At 41.3% G+C, this 19933-nt stretch overlaps 1 pseudogene; it reads left to right on the forward strand.

The window, feature by feature from the left end:
* Nucleotides 1-285: 285 nt before the first annotated feature.
* On the forward strand, nt 286-15586 carry LOC115132566 (tRNA-dihydrouridine(47) synthase [NAD(P)(+)]-like; annotated as a pseudogene).
* The last annotated feature ends 4347 nt before the right edge of the window (nt 15587-19933 follow it).

A 19933-nucleotide genomic window follows, 5' to 3' on the forward strand; every position in this document is an offset into this window, starting at 1 on the left:
CAGCATTCAACCCATATAATGCATAGTGCATTTAATGTTTATCATAATACCTATGGTTATTGCTTTTCAGAATGTGTACTACTGACACATTGCAGTCGTATTCTGTTTCGGACACATGCATTTCTAGCTAGCCATAATGCATTGTAAGTAAAGATCGCACACATGTTCAAGCCAGCCAAAGGCCGAGCCCAGTGTCTACTCTAAGTGTGCAAGCAAGCAAGCAACTGTCTGCCACGTTAGCAAACAATGCTTGCTAGCTTTCCAAATAATCATTAGTCTCATGAGATGTTTATTTCAGAGAGATTTTTGGAGACTGAGACAACCCCAAATATAGCCACAGAAAGCCATGTGCATGGGATGAATGGAACTGATAAAGGCAGAGCTGCCATTACAACTCAGTAAGTGTGCTTGGCTGGAACAAAAGCCTGCACCCACAATGGCCCTATGTGAATATAACTGGCCACCCCTGCCCCAGACAATCACCAGTCTGACATGAGTACTGATGGAACAGGCATCAATGAGAGAAACTACACAATTAAAAATATCACACCAAAAAGGGGAATCTAAAAGTATTAGGCATACCTATTGAATTGTCTCAATTATATGTCAATGTGATTTAGCATTCTCTGTTTTTCAGGTTTCTCACAACGAAAGAAAAGTTCCATGAATTACTGGAGGGAAGGGTCCTAACGGTGACAAGGCCAGCGGTGATGCAGGACCAAAGGAGACGACAGAGGACACTATGGAAGAGCCTCAAGGGAAAAAAATGAAAGTGGACCCGGATGAGCAGGAGAGGACGGGGAAACGGGACAGCAAGTGAATGCGAGGGCAGGACAAGTCCAGGCCGCACATGAAACCCACGAGCAACGAAAACAGACTGTCCTTCCATTATTCAGGTAGGAATGCCACTTTAGGGGATAGATGAAAGGACCAACTACTTTTCATGCAACCTGGGACTTTCCATCTTAGAAATCCCACCAAGTCATTCAGTGATGTTTTTCCTTTACCTATCAGGAGCATGCTCAATTGAGTTTCCTGTAGACCTAATTGTTTAACACCAATTTTATATCCCCCCCCCCCAGGAGCGTGAGGCCAAATGTGTCTAAGGCGACAAATGCAAGTTCTTCCATAACATTGTGGTGTACATGCGACAGGTAGGCTAGTGGTTAGAGCATTGTACTAGTAACCAAAAGATTGCAAGATTGAATCCCACAGCTAACGTAAAAATCTGACGTTATGCCCTTGAACAAGGCAGTTAACTCACTGTTCCTAGGCCGTCATTGAAAATAAGAATTTGTTCTTAACGGACTTGCCTAGTTAAATAAAGGTCAAATAAACATGGCCTCTTAGCCCACCGATGTTGGAGAGCACTGCTACCTCTGACACTTTTGGTAAGTGGCACTACGGCCTGAGCTGCCAGTTTGCCTGGGCCAACACCAGCGCTGACCTCAAAAACCTGGTGAACGAGGAGCATGTGAAAGCCATGGAAAGGAGAACGCCAGTGAGGAATAGCCTGGACAAGGACATGCAGTGGCGCTTCCACAACAAGGTGGTCCCCTTTACAGCGTCTGACGCCTACATGAAGACCATTTTCAAAGGTGGACACAAAGCAGGAAAAATCTGCAGCAGCAGAGAACGGTAAGGCTGGGTGGTTCTGCCATTATGTGGGAACGGTATGTTGCCTGGGTTGTATTCATTAGTCACACACCATAGCAAAATGTTTTGTAACAGAAAATGGTTTGCAACAAAAATAGTTTCTAATGGACAAATTCAGGTAGGGGCCTTAGTCTTCGAAGAACAATTAGGAGGTGACTGGTGACAGTGGCAAGGAAAAAACTGCCTGGCTGGGAAATATAATAGATCTGTGCGATTAAAAATAAATAAATAATAATCATAATTTTACATTTTTTGAAAGGGGGGGGATACTCTTCCAATGACTTAATTTATTTTATGGTGTCTAGAGGTTTTTCCTTGACAAGTTGTTTACCTTTTGAAAAATTGCAGGTTAGCCAGGAGGACCTGGCTCTAGTGAAGACCATTGTGCGTTGACTGATGCTGATGTCATAAAGCTACTACAATGTGAAAAGAAGCTGGTACGTTTGAGCTGTTTGAAACACAGTGCAAGGTTTTTTGTCTTGCATGTCAGGGATCTGAGTGGCACTTTGTATATTAGGCTAATTTAAATATTAACAACCCATTTTAATATTAAGAAATTGTATAAACCAAATAGTACATTTATGAATATTGTTTTTATTCTTCCTAAAGGTGGACTTCAAAGACAAGCTCTATCTTGCACCCTTAACAACAGTAAATTGGTCCTTGGAACAGAATTGGCCACTTTCCCAGACTTAGATTATCCCTACTCCTGGACTGAAACCCAAGCTCAACTGAAAATCTATTTTTAAAAGAGTTTCTTAGTCCAGGAATAAGCTTCTTCTGGGTCCTGGAAACCGACCCAATGTGCTTGATATGTCAAACTAACTGTAACAGTTTAGCTTCCGCCCCTACCTGGGCTTGAACCAGGGACCCTCTGCACACAACAACAGTCACCCACGAAGCATCGTTACCCATCGCGCCACAAAAGTCGTGGCCCTTGCAGGGCAAGGGGAACAACTACTTCAAGGTCTCAGAGCAAGTGACTTCACCGATTGAAACGCTATTAGCGCGCAACACCGCTAACTAGCTAGCCATTTCACACCGGTTACATAACCATACTCCAAAGAGGAGCACAACTTTGTGCTTCATATACTCTATGATTTTGTGTGTTGTGTTCTGCATTATGTATTTTAGAATGATCTAATAAAATGAGAACGAAGACCAGGCTGAAAGTAATACTTAGATTAGTATTTTTTTTTAAACGGATTAGCAATGATAATCTGAATAGTCGGGGAGCATAGGCCATCGATAACTCCTGTCCATTGCACTTTGTTCTGGGCATTATGCTTAAGCTTGTTCCACCCCATGCCTGTTCTAAAAGTGATAGTCGTGGAAGTGGTAGTAGATCACTCCAAAGTTTCAGATTTTTTTCTCGTTTGCCTCAATTTGAAATAAATGGGAAAGATGGGGATCATTTTAGTCCATTTCAGATGTGTCCTCCTGGGAATTTGAGCTCAAAGTAAAGGTATTGAAACAATACCAAAGTCACCCCACCTATGTTTTTGAAAAAAGCTGAGGGATAGACAGAGTTATGGATGCAAGGGCTGATAATAATGCCAAAATGATAATAGAATAATACAATTACAATTTTAACCATGTTTAGAGGCTATAGTGTTTACTTTGTTTAAAACATTGGAGTAAAACAAGCTTATATTAGGGGTTCTGGTGGGGTACAGCAGTTGAACTAAGCTCATGGGGCATTTACAATTTATATTATTTAAGAATCTATGCGTTTAGTTGCTACATAAAAAAAAAATATGTAGCAACTAAGGATTCTAGCTTTAGGGCCTTGGTCTGTACTAAAAGTCTGATAATTAAAAATTTTAGGTGGAGAGATGCTTTCTTGACGCAATGACCAGATGTACAGAGCAACTCAACAACAAAATCGACGTGGACTTTGTGGACTTCAGCTCGGGGTGTCCCATTGACCTTGTGTGCAAGAAGGCATAAACTTCTGAACCTATCACGTGAGGAACCTATCACGTGAGGACCGAAATAAGGTATTTCAATGGACATTCTAAATTGAGCTTGCTTTTAAATCCAGGATTAGTCTTAATCTGTGTGGGGAAACCAGCCCTCTAAAACAGATGATTAATATGGTTTTCCCTTTCTTTAGGGCGGAGGTTGTGGCCTGATGACGTGCACCAACAAGTTTGAGCAAATCATCCGAGGAATGAACTCTGTAAGCGATGCTTCTATATATAGAATAGTTCCTTATTTGCTCAACTATGTTATTGGAGATGTTGCACTCGATGCAGGCTCAATAAAACGCTCAAAGCATTTGAAAGAAAATAAATATTACTTGAACTCTGTTCTGGTATGTAAAGGGACTTGGTTGTTCTGTCCTCTGGTTCTGGATGTTCCATTGACTGTCAAGATTCGTACCGGCGTTCAGGATAAGGCCAACATCGCGCACAAACTCATCCCAGAGATGAAGAAGTGGGTGGTGTCCATGATCACCGTACGTGTGTCAGAATGTAATGCTGAATCCTAAATCGATCTAGCCCAAGTAAACTGGTGTGTATTGTTGGGGTCTTTGGTTGTGTCAGGGATGTGTAGCATAAGAGTAATTTCAAGTATCTATGCAGCTGCATGGCAGGTCCAGGGAACAGTGCTATACCAAGTCAGCTGACTGGGACTACATTAATACCTGCTCCCAATTTGCCAGCCCCATCCCACTCATTGGTGAGTTAGATTTGGAGATTTCATTAGTCAGATGCAGATGTAATAACAGTGAAATTCTTAAACTCCGAGCTCCAACAGCGCAGGCCAAAGGGAAGTGAAAGAAACAATAAAGATAATGGTCCCGCTTTAAATGACGTGCAGTTTATAAAGGTTTCATAAATACCACCATTTTTTTACAAATCATCTCTAACCCTATGTCATGCTTTATAAAGGGTTCATAAATGTGGCATAACTGTGTGACATGACCAACAATGTAAAATGTGACATAACCTACGATGTTTTTGGTTACTGGCCCAAAGAGCTTAACCGCTAGGCTACCTGCCACATATGGCGATAATCCCTGAGAACTCTCTCTGGAAGGTAAAAAGGGCGACATTTGATGACCAAGTATTCCAAATTGGGAGAGCAGAACCTTGCAAGTTCCTATACGTTTCCCCTGTCGCACCACTTGTTACTGATCATAGAATGGAGCCCTTCGCCCTTGTTTTGTCCCCTCGATAAACTGTAAAACCCATTGGTTGTATATAATCCGTTTGGTTGTTGAAGGAAAGCTAAGTCTCATTGAAACAATGTATGCTGCAGGATCTGATGTCCCTCACACTGAGTTCAAGTTTATTCATTATTGATTGAACATTGGCGAGTGGTAAACGCTGTAATGGAGGACAGGTCGCCGGCGTCTCAATCTCACAAAGTGTGTATGTTCGTGCATGCATCTTTGTGTGAGCACCTGTTAAACCTAATATCTCTTCTATGTAGGTAATGGGGACATTTTGTTTTACGATGACACCATGAAGGCTAGAGAGACTGAAGTTTCGGGTATTATGCTGGCAAGGTTAGTATCTTAATGGAAAAGAAAAGACAAGTGCATTCGGAAAGTATTCCCGACCCCTTAACATTTTCCACATTTTGTTACGTTATGGCCTTATTCTAAAATGTATTAAATCTTTTTTTTCCCTCATCAATCTACACACACAACCACATAATGACAAAGCAAAAACTGGTTTTAAGACATTTTTGCAAACTTATAAAAAAAACAGAAATATCTTATTTACATAAGTATTCAGACCCTTTGCATGGAGACTCAAAATTAAGCTCAGGTGCATCCTGTTTCCATTGATCATGCTTGAGATGTCTTTACAACTTGATTCGAGTACACCTGTGGTAAATTCAATTGATTGGACATGATTCTGTAAGGTCCCACAGCAAACATTGAATTGTCCTAGGAGCTCTGAGACAGGATTGTGTCGACACAGATCTGGGGAAGGGTACCAAAACATTTCTGCAGCATTGACGGTCCCCAAGAACACAGTGGCCTCCACCATTCTTAAATGGAAGAAGTTTGGAACAACCAAGATTCTACCTAGAGCTGGCCGCGCAGCCAAACTGAGCCATCAGGGGAGAAGGGTCTTGATCAGGGAGGTGACCAAGAACCCGATGGTCACTCTGACAGAGCTCCAGAGTTCCTCTGTGGAGATAGAACCTTCCAGAAGGACAACCATCTCTGCAGCACTCCACCAATCAGGCCTTTATGGTAGAGTGGCCAGACGGAAGCCACTCCTAAGTAAAAGGCACATGACATGACTCTGGCCTGAATGCCAAGCATCACGTCAGGAGGAAACCTGGCACCATCCCTACAGTGAAGCATGGTGGTGGCAGCATCATACTGTTTTTCAGCGGCAGGGACTGGGAGACTAGTCAGGACAGAGAGATCCTTGATGAAAACCTGATTGAGCGCTCAGGGCCTGAGGTGAAGGTTCACCTTCCAACAGGACAATGTCCCGGAGCACACCACCAAGAAAATGCAGGAGTGGCTTCGGGACAAGTCTCTGAATGTCCTTGAGTGGCCCAGCCAGAGTCCAGACTTGAACCCGATTGAACATCTCTGGGGATACCTGAAAATAGCTGTGCAGCAATGCTCCCCATCCAACCTGACAGAGTTTGAGAGGATCTGCAGAGAAGAATTGGAGAAACTCTCCAAATAAAGGTGTGCCAAGCTTGAAGTGTCATTACCAAGAAGACTCAAGGCTGGAAATGCTGCCAAAGGTGCTTCAACAAAGTACTGAGTGAAGGGTCTGAATACTTATTGTAAAAATGTCTTCACCTGTTTTTGCTATGGCATTCTGGGGTATTGTGTGTAGATTGATGAGGGGAAAAAATAATTTAGTCCATCTTAGAATAAGGCTGTAATGTAACAAAATGTAGATAATGTCAAGGGGTCTGAATACTTTCCGAATGCAATGCAGCGTACTTTAGATTTCACGTAATTTGACTGATCAGAGGAGTGTGCTCTGAGGCTGAGTGGATGGAATATAGCTTACTCTTAACCAATTCTTTCAGATCTACACAAGTGCATAGGGAGGCTTGATGAGGGGCTTGGGCAAGGTTCGCACAAGGTATATTTCCATGTGTTTTGTGCTCTGGTTGCCAGATGAGCTTGCTCATTCCACCCACACTGCCATTCAGTCAGGCGGGTACAGAACTGACTGATTAGGCCTGCCAAATGTCACATCAATAGCTAAAATGCCGGGCAAAATATATTAAATCTAGCCTTTTGTGCGGATGGAGCATTTCTAGGATCTTTTATTTCAGCTCATGAAACATAGGATCAGCACTTTACATGTTGTGTTTTAAGTTTTTGGTCAGTATTAGTTTACCCATTTTTTTTCTTTTACCACTACATCACTGGACCCAACCCACACAGTGTAAGGTGCAGTAAATGCGTCGGACTTTGACATTGCTAGCATGGGTGAATCGGCCCTGGAAGGGGAAAGACAACGCTACATCCTGCACTGGCTCCAGTTCTATATTGTGACTTTTTCTCTCCGGAGCTTTTTTGCCTCGTTCACTTTATCAAGCGGCAGCCGTGCTCCTGCCGTTCTGGTGGCCGTTCACGTGCAGGTTACCTCACACAGCCCACCCGCCCTTCTCCCGACCGGCGACATTAAAGCTGCCAGTCTGAGCAAGACTCTTTTTCTTAGCTATTAAGTAGTAGATTCCCAAATGCCCAATAAAAATACAATAGTCATTAAGCTGGAATTGTGTAGTAATTCGAATAGGAAATGTGTGTTCACCAGTAGGCATCTCCCAAAACTCTGCTCATCACTACTCAAATTACATCATTAGTACTGACTTACCACTCATGTATACAGTAAATAAGTAGTGAAACACGTATTATTGAGTAGAACTTGTGATGAGTTGTACATATATATATTTTTCTCATGAGGTTGAGGTGATATACTGCCATCTGGTGGCGACTAAAAACCACAATTGCATAATACAAACTATTAGAAATTGGTCCTTTTAGTATTAGTGCTTGCAAAAGTACTTAAGTTCTTGAATTTGACTTGCCACTGTCTGTACGAACCTTGGGCTAAGGGTTGATTTGAGATGGGACGCACGTCAATTCAGTCTCTTAACCCTTAACTCAGTGGTTCTCAAACCTCCTCGGGGACCCTCCAGACATTTCACAATTTTGTTGTAGTCCTGAACTAACTCACCTAGTCAAGGGCTTGATGATTAGTTGACAATTGTGATCAGGTATACTTGCTGTGGATTAGTTAATATACATGGAAAGTTTGGGGGTCCCCGAGGTGAGGTTTGAAAGCCCCTGCCTTAAAGCTGCAATATGTTACTTTTTGGGACAAGCCGACCAAATACACATAAAAATGTAAGTTATAGATCTGTTATTCTCGTTGAAAGCAAGTCTAAGAAGCAGTAGATATATTCTATGTGAGCTATTTCTATGCTAATTGGTCTCTTACTTTCGGGTCTGTACACCAGCTGAAAATGTTTGGTTATAGAAAATATATTTCACAGCGGTTTAGATGGTACAATGATTCTCTACACAATACTTGCTTGTTTTGTCACATAAAGTGAAATCTGGCAAACTATTAGAATTTTTGCAACCATGAAATGGCGGTGTGATTTCACCATAGTGCATCTTTAATTGACTCCAGCTCTGGTTGTAAAACAGACCTGCCAAAATGCACGCATTTTGCGTACAACTACGCAATTTTCTGTCCATGTACGCAGGTACGAGATCCGAGTTAAAGGTACACATAAATGAATAGGGCCTGATTATTATTACTATTATTATATTTAATTTTTAAAACATTTCAATAAAAAATAAATCCACTGTGTAAATCTAACATCCTGATTCTCAAGCTGCAACACACAGACATGTACGGAGTTTGTGTCAGCGGACATGGAGATTAATACATCATTATTCAACGTAGTTACTCCATGTCTGTCCCTCCTGTTTGTTGTGATGTTGAGTTTGCCGACTGTCAGCTACCGAGGTAAAGACAGATTCAGGTTGGATATTCAACGGATATTCGCCTGTAGTTTTCCTTATGTCCACCAACAGCAGTTAGGGACTGTCAACATAGTGACAAATCAACATTTTCTCATTTCAATAGCTCTTTAACCATTACTCCTAAAACATCCAAAACTGGTTCTAGCTAACCCGATGGCATAGTCACACATTGCACACACTTTTTTTTTGGTTGATTCACATCTCACACTATTTTAAATGATTTATTTACATTTTTGAATTTCAATAGCTCCTTGGTCATGTGACCTACTGACTTAACACAAGGTTTAGCATGTACACTCAGTGGGCCTACACATTGCACACCCTTTAAGTTTGTCCATTTTCATCTCACGCAATTGACATGAATTTTCAATGTTTTCAGTGGATCAAATTTCAATAGCTCCTTGGTCATGTAACCTACTGTCCTCAAACAAGGTTCAGAATGTCCACTGACTACAATTCTATATTGCACACCCTTTAGTTTGTCAATTTTCATCTCACACGATTTTACAAACTTTCAAATGTCAGTAGCTCCTTGGTCATGTGACCTACTGCCTTCAAACTACTTTCAGAATGTCCACGCTGGTTAAAATATCAAAACAAACTCTGAACCAATTATATTAATTTGGGGACAGGTCGAAAAGCATTAAACATTTATGGTAATTTAGCTAGCTAGCTAGCTAGCTTGCACTTGCTAGCTAATTTGTCCTATTTAGCTAGCTTGCTGTTGCTAGCTAATTTGTCCTGGGATATAAACATTGAGTTGTTATTTTACCTGAAATGCACAAGGTCCTCTACTCCACCAATTAGTCCACACATAAAACGGTCAACCGAATCTTTTCTAGTCATCTCTCCTCCTTCCAAGCTTTTTCTTCTCTTGACTTTATATTGCAATTGGCAACTTTCATAAATTACGTGCATTACTGCCACCGACCTATTTTGTCTTTCACTCACCCACGTGGGTATAACCAATGAGGAGATGGCACGTGAGTACCTGCTTCTATGAACCAATGAGGAGATGGGAGAGGCAGGATTTACGCAATCTGCGTAAGAAAATAACTGACTTCTATTTTAGCCCTTGGCAACGCAGACACTCGTTTTTGCGCACAAGCAGTGTGGGTGCAATAATTGAATAATCTAGATTTCTCCATTTATTTTTTGATACGCTTGCGCACGCGATGCGAGCAGTGTAGTCAGCCTGGAACTTTTTCAAGCTAACATTAGCGAACATAAGATGGACATTCAGTGGGTTCTAAAGTGCCAGCAGTTCACTTGCATTTGCCAGGGAAAGAAATTAAATGCAAATATGAAAAATAACTGGTCGCGTTTGTGCGAGTGTGATATACATTTAATTCTGCGTCCCATAAGTTGTATTTTCCACCTAACATTACGAGGATCATGAAACCTGATAGACTGTAACTGTAATTATGATTCACGTCACAAAAAGTATTACAAAATTATAATAAAAAATAAATATAAACATCTTGGCATTAAATGGAGTTGGGAGTTTAGAAGACTGCGAGATGAAGAATTAATGAGTGTCCGGTATTATCTACAGAGGCAATGCTTCTAAAATGCCTTTGCACTAGATTTGAGATGTTATCAATTTAGAAAATCTTAAATGATGTATGTGCTGCACAGAAATAGGCTAAAACACCGGACTCTTCAGGCTGAAACACCGGACTCTTCAAGCGAACAGTGTTCAGATTCCCTTTGCAGTAGCCTACTTAAGCTTTGTGTAGACAGTTTTTGCCGTCTGTGTTGATGCGATCATTTGTTTTTATGTTTTCAAAATGATTTTGCTTTAAGTGATGATTAGGAACCGTGCCTAAAAAGCCAATTCTTGTGAGCTGGCTCTAGTCATTGGCCCTGTTTGAGAGGTGACAAGCGTTCCTCTACTACAGTATAGAGACTAAACTTGGGGCCAAGGCAAGCTGGATCTGAAAACCTATGCAGATGTCAGAAACATGGCCTGGTCTACTCCCACCTTTTGACTGTGATGCTGGGGATATTGGTCATATTCCACAGCAATGCGGACTGCGAACAAATATTCAGTCTCGTTTCCAAGAACAAAACCCAGTACAGAGCCTCCCTCAGTACAGACATGCTGAGTGCCCTCGTTACTAAGGTTTCAATGATTGCCAGAGGAACTGTTTGCCACGAGAAGTCTACCCTGACGCACTGCTGTGTAAGGCTAAATCTGCTAGCTACCAGGCAGATCTGTCTAGGAAATGATTTCCTGAACATTTGAAGGTCTCCAGAAGATTAGTTCTCACCCACTGTTTCCTATCATAGTTTTTTCCCCGTTTTTATTATGTTTATTTGATACTGATGCTCTGCTTCAAACATTTGTTCTTATCATAGAGTAAAAAATGGCTTTACTGTGTATGAGATGTTTGTATATTTTGTACCTAAACAAATAACTTATTATTTGTTTAATAAAATAAAAAAACTCAAAGAATAAAGGCCCTTTGTGTGTTCTTTCAAATCACACCTTGTTAGTGACTTTTACCACATGTGTAAATGGAATGCTGTCAAGAAAGAAAGTACTCCAACCATTTTATAGACTTGATTTGGTACAATTCTATTATTGCGATCAGACTCTAACAGCGTGCTCACTCTCCAATTTGCCGCACGCATCTGGTACTCTTAAAAAGTTGGACAGGGTTAGCAGGTCTCTTTTACTTTTCTTCTCCTGCAGGGGTGCCCTCATCAAGCCCTTAGTTTTCACAGAGATCAAGGAGAGGCGGGACTGGGATATCTCGTCCAGCGAGAGGCTGGACTGACTTCACCCACTACGGCCTGGAGCACTGGGGCTCGGACACCCTAGGCCTGGAGAAGACCAGGAACTTCCTGCTGGAGTGGCTGACCTTCATGTGCAGGTGTGTACTTGTATAGACAGGAAGTATCAGGTGGTATTCACACTTTGTAGTAATGCTTAGAAACATGCTCAATTGTTTTTTTGTGTGCATTATAGGTTGATCAATAGATTGATGTAGATGAGGACAAACAATTATTGAAGAGAACCTGCAGGACTGTATTTACCATATTTGACAAAATGTAGAGTTCAACCACTTAAAATATTATTGAACACATTTAATGTGGACATGCCAATCTAAACCTCTCTCCTTTGTAGGTACATAGGTACCAGTTGGGCTGTTGGAACGAGTGACACAGAGGATCAACGGGCGACCACCCTACTACACGGGCAGGGACTACCTGGAGTCTCATGGCATGTCAACACTTAGGGGACTGGATCAAGATCAGGTGAGGATCACTGTTGCCTATCCTAACCTAGGTTCCTTTGGCAGCCAGCGTGTTTTCATTCACATTGATCTTTTGACTCATTCTGTGGTTGAAACTTCCAATACAGAATTGCTTAGTAGGAGGTTGCAAGAGCCATGTCTGTCTCAACCCTTGTTCTCGAGGACTGTATATGGTGGCTTCTTAACAAGTCAATAAGATAAGGAGAGATGGACAGTTAATGCTCTGTAAAAATAGTCCCATTAACATTTGTCAGTTGGTTTGAATTAGTATAGATTACCTCTATACCAGGGGTCTGCAACAGGTCAATTGTGAGCTACCAGTAGCTCGCAGCCCACCTATGAGTAGCTCGCCAAAGAATTATGAAAGTACATGCAATTTTCACGTGTTCTACCGCAAACTGTCATTAAAACTTCTTAGGGCTAGGGGGCAGTGTTCGAAAGTTCGGATAAATGACGTTCCCAAAGTAAACTGCCTGTTACTCAGGTCCAGAAGCTAGGATACGCATATGGTAGCATTGGATAGGAAACACTCAGAAGTTTCTAAAACTGTTAAAATAATGTCTGTGAGTATAACAGAACAGATATTGCAGGCGAAAACCAGAGGAAAATCCATCCAGAAAAAAAAAAAAATTGAGGTCACAGTCCATTTCAACGCTTGTCTGTAGGATATACAAATAAATAGCTCCCAGATTGCAGTTCCTATGGCTTCCACTTGATATCAACAGTCTTTAGAATGTGTTTCAGGCTTGTTTAAAAAAAATTGAATTAGTAGTTGTAGTTGTTGTTTTTCAAGGTGGCTATCATTTTGAGTGTAGTCTTGTGGCGCGAGTGGATGAGGGTGAGCACCTCATTATTTACCTCCGGTAATGAACATACTACATTCTGTCTTATATTTTATCGTTTATTTACATATTAGGGTACCTGAGGATTGATTAAAAATCTTGTTTGACATGCTTGGACGAAGTTTATTGGTAACTTTTGTGATTCCTTTGTATGCATGTTGAACTAGTGGAACGGGTGGATTACTGAATCAAACGCGCCAACTAAACTGTCTTTTTTGGGATATAAAGAAGGACTTTATCGAACAAAACTACCATTTGTTGTGTATCTGGGACCCTTGGGATTGCAAACAGAGGAAGATATTCAAAGGTAAGTGATTTATTTTATCGCTATTTCTGACTTTTGTGACGCCTCTGCTGGTTTGGAAAATGTTTTTAATGCTTTTGTATGTGGGGCACTGTCCTCAGATAATCGCATGGTATGCTTTCGCCGTCAAGTATTTTTTAATTCTAACAACGCGGTTGGATTAACAAGAAGTTAGGCTTTTAAATGATGTAGGACACTTGTATGTTCATGAATGTTTAATATTAAAATTTTGTCATTTGAATTTGGCGAGCTCCAGCTTCACGGGATGTTGTCGATTTTGATCCCGTTAACGGGATCCATGCGCTAAGAGGTTTTAACAGACACCACAAGCTCCCATCTACTCTCTAATCAACACAACATTTAATTTATCCCACCCCTGGTTAGCCACTATTGGCTTATAAAACCAAACCTATACCATTTTCTGCCAATTAATATCCAGCAATATTGCCCGTCTGTCAGTGTGGTGCGCCCGTTTGTCTATCACTCCGTGTTTAGCCAGTTGATGTGATAAGTCTTGTGGGTTGACAGAAATACTTTCCCCAAAACCATCGCAAAATAAATGTTTTAACGGCAAAGTAAGCCTGGTAGAAGTACAGTATCAGTCAAATGTTTGGACACACCTACTCATTCCAGGGTTTTTCTTTATTTTTACTATTTTCTACATTGTAGAATAATAGTGAAGACATAAATTATGAAATAACACATATGGAATCATGTAGTAACCAAAAAAGGGTCAAACAAATCAAACATATATTTTAGATTCTTCAAAGTAGCCACCCTTTGCCTTGATGGCATCTTTGCACACTCTTGGCATTCTCTCAACCAGCTTCATGCGGAATGCTTTTCCAACAGTCTTGAAGGAGTTCCCATATATACTAAGCAGTTGTTGGCTGCTTTTCCTTCACGGCGGTCCAACTCATCCCAAACCATCTCAATTGGGTTGAGGTCGGGTGATTGTGGAGGCCAGGTCATCTGATGCAGCACTACATCACTCTCCTTCTTGGTCAAATAGCCCTTACACAGCCTGGAGGTGTGTTTGGGGTCATTGTCCTGTTGAAAAACAAATGATAGTCCCACTAAACACAAACCAGATGGGATGGCATATCGCTGCAGAATGCTGTGGTAGCCATGCTGGTTAAGTGTGGCTTGAATTCTAAATAAATCACTGGCAGTGTCAAAAGCAAAGCACCATCACACCTCCATGCTTCATGGTCGGAAACACATATGTGGAGATCATCCATCCTACTCTGCATCTCACAAAGACACGACGGTTGGAACTAAAAATCTCTCATTTGGACTCATCAGACCAAAGGACAGATTTCCACCGGTCTAATGTCCATTGCTCGTGTTTCTTTGCCCAAGCAAGTCTCTTCTTATTGGTGTCCTTTAGTAGTGGTTTCTATGCAGTAATTCGACAATGAAGGCCTGATTCACACAGTCTCCTCTGAACAGTTGGTGTTGATGTGTCTGTTACTTGAACTCTGAAGCATTTATTTTGGGCTGCAATTTCTGAGGCTAGTAACTAATGAACTTATCCTCAGCAGCAAAGTTAACTCTGGGTATTTCTTTCCTGTGGAGATCCTCATGAGAGCCAGTTTCATCATAGTGCTTGATGGTTTTTGCGACTGCACTTGAAGAAACTTCTTGAAATATTCCAGACTGACTTATCTTCATGTCTTAAAGTGATGTCGTTTCTCTTTGCTTATTTGAGTTGTTCTTGCCATAATATGGACTTGGTCTTTTACCAAATAGGACTATCTTCTGTATGACAACCCTACCTTGTCACAACACAATTGATTGGCTCAAACGCTTTAAGAAGGAAAGAAATTCTACAAATGAACTTTTAACAAGGCACACCTGTTAAATGAAACTCATTCCAGGTGACTCATGAAGCTGGTTGAGAGAATGCCATGAGTGTGCAAATCTGTCAAGGCAAAGGTTGGCTTCTTTGAAGAATCTCAATATAAAATATATTTAGATGTAACACTTTTTTGGGGGGGTTACTACATGATTCCATGTGTTATTTCATAGTTCTGATGTCTTTCTTGACTATTATTCTACAATGAAGAATAAAGAAAAACCCTGGAATGAGTAGGTATGTCCAAACTTTTGATTGGTACTGTATATCATGAGTAAGTTTATAATTTGTATATTAAATTATTTATTTGCAAACTTGTCCATGAAATGAAAAGCAGCCATACAGAACCAGTGCTAGACCGGCACATTCCTCACTCGCTTTCTCGTGTACACTAAGGACCTGGGGAAGAGTTGCAGGGGAGAAGAGAACAATGTCCCTAGTTAATGTCTAGAAATAAAATAGTAGCTCGCAACGTGTTTCATTTTTTAAAATCAGCTGAATATCTTTTCCAACTACACACAACACGCTGAATAGTTTCATGGAAAAGGGTTTTTAATAATAGTCAATCATATGTTCCCTTCTCCACAGTAGAATGCTGCTTGGACATATGTACCCAAGAATATCAACTTTCTGCCCAAGCATAAGACAAATGCTTACAAATGAATGTGTGTGAATGCTCAACAAAATGTTATGATGGTGAAGCTTTTTTCATTCTTTATTTATTTTATTCAAGTCAGCAGTCCTGAATGTACTTTACCTATTACATGAGTAATACACTGGAGTGATTTAAAAATTACAGTAAGTTTATGTAAATTATTTATTTAGAATGTATTCGGAGTGGTGTGTATCTTTTACTTGGAAATGTATTTTCTTACCATTGCACCAAATAAATACTGTATATGGAATAAAATAAATAGAAAATACAACTGATATTTTCCCAAAAGCATCTTAAGACTAAGCTTGTTAGAACCATGGGATCCCAAGGTTCTAACAATGGGATCCTATGGTTCGAACAATGAACTTAAGATGCCTAAGGGAGACCAGGCCTTGGTCACTTCTGGTCTTCGTGTTTACACTGATCACACCACAGCCCATCCCCAGCAGATCACAGCGCAGCAGTGTAGAGCACACTGCATAGAAAGTTGAGTCAACGCCAAAAGGGTTCCTCCAGAAAGAGTCTTAGGGACTGACACACACCTTGTCATAGAAGTCAGCACACCAGTACATAGCCGTGGGAAGTAGGGGTGTTGGGGGGAGGATACAGCACCCCCTGAAAATGTTGAATAAAATAAAGTAAAGTTCTCACTAAAGTAGTGCACAGGGCTTTTACTAGTCCTGTATTAGTGGACCGGATTTATAGCTGTCTGTAGCGTGGGCAAAATAGAAATCTCCCCACCCCCAAACATCTTCAAGCAGCTATGTACCAGTACGCCACACTGTCCTCCAGTGAGGTTGGAAAGGACTAGAAAGGAGCGAGATGTAATTGTTTGGCCATCCATGTCTTTGGGCATTGCTGAGCAGTCTGTCTGTACACCACACAACCCTATAAAACTTGGTAAGATCATAGTTACAGCTGATGTAACCGATGTGAAATGGCTAGCTAGTTAGCGGTGGTGCGCGCTAGTAGCTTTTCAATCGGTGACGTCACTCGCTCTTGAAGACCTTGTAGTAGTGGTTCCCCTTGGCTTTGGCTTTTGTGGCGCGATGGGTAACGATGCTTCGAAGGTGACTGTTGATGTGTGCAGAGGGTCCCTGGTTCGAGCCCAGGTAGGGGCGAGGAGAGGGACGGAAGCAATACTGTTACATTGATGCTGTTGATCCGGATCACAGGTTGCTGCAGAAAAGGAGGAGGTCAAACGATGTGATTTTTTATTTCAGAATTCCTAGTTTTCTTGAAAGCACAAGGGCTGCATTCCAAACACTTAAAATACACACCCTCTCCCCTCAAATTAAGTGGACACTTCTGATGTCGTATCATGACGTCTGACGAGCTTACACTTGCAGGGAAAGGGGAAAGGGTGTGCCCGGAAATTTGTCACTCGCTTGTCCCGAGACAATTGTGTTTTCAGCCACCTGTAGCTTGTGGGTGCTTTATATGCGCTACAGTCAATTATGATTGCATGTCTACTTATATTAACTATATAATTATTAATATACGTCTACTGTATGATAGCTAACAAATTAATTTGCTAACTGATGTTAGCTTGCCTAGCTGGAACTTCTGAAGAAGGAAATTGTTTTATTTTTACAATTTCCAAAAGCTAACCAAACACAAACATTACTGTTACTAGACGTTTGTGCCGTCGTGCATTAGTAGTACAATTTCTACCTTATTTACATTCGTTTTTACATACACTTGTATGTTGACTTCTCCATATTGACGTTGAGGTTTTAAGTCTTAGCGTATATACAATCATCACAAATTGAATTATGGGGCGTTTCAGGCCCGAAGTGAACATAATTGTACACTCGTAAACTCAATCAAAAACGAGGGCTTTGGGGCTTTGCGAACTTCCCTTGCTTGGCTAATTATTTGGACCGACGACAAAGATGGCCACGGGAATTCCCTCAAGGGCATAAGGCGAGGGTAAGTGGAGAGGGTGTGTGCCTGCGGGCTGACCCCGGATGCCATTTGAAAGGTGTTTCCTCCAACACATTGGCTGCATTCCAAACACTTAAGACACCCTATCCCCTCAGCCCTCAAATTAAGTGGACACTTCTGATGACGTATCATTACGTCTGACGAGTATACACTTGCAGGGCGAGGGAGGAATGATTTTTAAAATGGACCGCCCTTGCCCGGATATTCTTCACTCATTCCTCCTGCGATGATTGTGATTTCAGCCACCGGTAGCTTGTGGGTGCTTTATATGCGCTACAGTCAGTTATGATTGCATGTTAACTTATATTAACAATTTTTTAAAATATTAACTACAACTTACATGAATTACATTCCGTTTTGTCACCAAAGCCCCATATACTACCCACCACTGCGACCTGTACGCTCTCGTTGGCTGGCCCTCGCTTCATACTCGTCGCCAAACCCACTGGCTCCAGGTCATCTACAAGACCCTGCTTGGTAAAGTCCCCCCTTATCTCAGCTCGCTGGTCACCATAGCAGCACCCACCTGTAGCATGCGCTCCAGCAGGTACAGTGGGGCAAAAAAGTATTTAGTCAGCCACCAATTGTGCAAGTTCTCCCACTTAAAAAGATGAGAGAGGCCTGTAATTTTCATCATAGGTACACTTCAACTATGACAGACAAAATGAGAAAAAAATCCAGAAAATTACATTGTAGGATTTTTAATGAATTTATTTGCAAATTATGGTGGAAAATAAGTATTTGGTCACCTACAAACAAGCAGGATTTCTGGCTCTCACAGACCTGTAACTTCTTCTTTAAGAGGCTCCTCTGTCCTCCACTCGTTACCTGTATTAATGGCACCTGTTTGAACTTGTTATCAGTATAAAAGACACCTGTCCACAACCTCAAACAGTCACACTCCAAACTCCACTATGGCCAAGACCAAAGAGCTGTCAAAGGACACCAGAAACAAAATTGTAGACCTGCACCAGGCTGGGAAGACTGAAACTGCAATTGTTCTTAACTGACTTGACATCCAAACTATGAAATAACACATATGGAATCATGTAGTAATCAAACAAATCAAATAGATTTTAGATTCTTCAAAGTAGCCACCCTTTGCCTTGATGACAGTTTTGCACACGCTTGGCATTCTCTCAACCAGCTTAATGAGAAATGCTTTTCCAACAGTCTTGAAGGAGTTCCCACATATGCTGAGCACTTGTTGGCTGCTTTTCCTTCACTCTGCGGTCCAACTCATCCCAAAACATCTCAATTGGGTTGAGGTCGGTGTAATATTCATACGTGTAAACATACTGAATTGTAATCGGAAGACATGGTGTCAGAGTAAAAGATCTTAAAAGATGGATTTTTTCTGGAGTTCCTTCACCTCGAATGGACTGATAGTCTACAAACTTACCCGATGCATGGCGTAAGTACAAACAGCATGTGGAGCTAATGTTCACGGGTCCACTGAAGGACAGAGGAGAAGAGGAAAAGTGCAGCTACTTGCTCCTCTGGATCGGTGAAAAAGGGAGAGATATTTACAACACATGGACACTTACCGTGGCTGAATCAAAGGTACTAAAAACATACTACAATCGTTTTGAAGCATATGTTGCGCTGAAGACCAATATGATTTTCGCTAGGTACAAATTCCATGAGAAAATACAGGTAGCTAGCGAGTCTTTTGAACAGTTTGTGACAAAGCTGCGTCTGCTTGTGAAAGACTGATTATGCAAAGGATGAGATGGTCAGGGGCCGTATTGTATTTGGAATACACTCACCGCGAGTGAGAGAGAAACATTTGAATGTTGAGTCTGAGGTAACGCTGGACAAAGCTATCGACATAGCCAGATCTCACGAGCTAGCACAGGCTCAGATAAACCATTTTGCGTGTGCTTACGCAGTCAGGCAGACATCAAAATAAATCACAGACAGCTTCACCAGCAAAGCACCCCACACCATCACACCTCCTCCTCCATGCTTCACGGTGGGACCCACACATGCAGAGATCATCCATTCACCTACTCTGCGTCTCTCAAAGACACAGCGGTTTGAACCAAAAATCTCAAATTTGGACTCATCAGACCAAAGGACAGATTTCTACCGGTCTAAAGTCCATTGCTTGTGTTTCTTGGCCAAAGCAAGTCTCTTCTTATTATTGGTGTCCTTTAGTAGTGGTTTCTTTGCAGCAATTTGACCATGAATCACTTTGTGTTTAGGGGGTGTTTCACAATATCTATCAATTTAACCACTTATGCAGTAAAATATTTTTACACAATCATAAATGGGAGACATGAGAGATGTGAAAAAACATGGTTGTGTTTTTTTCTACCTCAGGCAGGGGTATTTAAAAAAGTTGGTGGCCTTGCCATCTTAACCTGTCCTGGTGAATAAAAACAGTCCTTTTCCGACAATCAGAT

The sequence above is a fragment of the Oncorhynchus nerka genome, linkage group LG7, assembly GCF_034236695.1.
Source record: "Oncorhynchus nerka isolate Pitt River linkage group LG7, Oner_Uvic_2.0, whole genome shotgun sequence".
Classification (NCBI taxonomy): Eukaryota; Metazoa; Chordata; class Actinopteri; order Salmoniformes; family Salmonidae; genus Oncorhynchus; species Oncorhynchus nerka.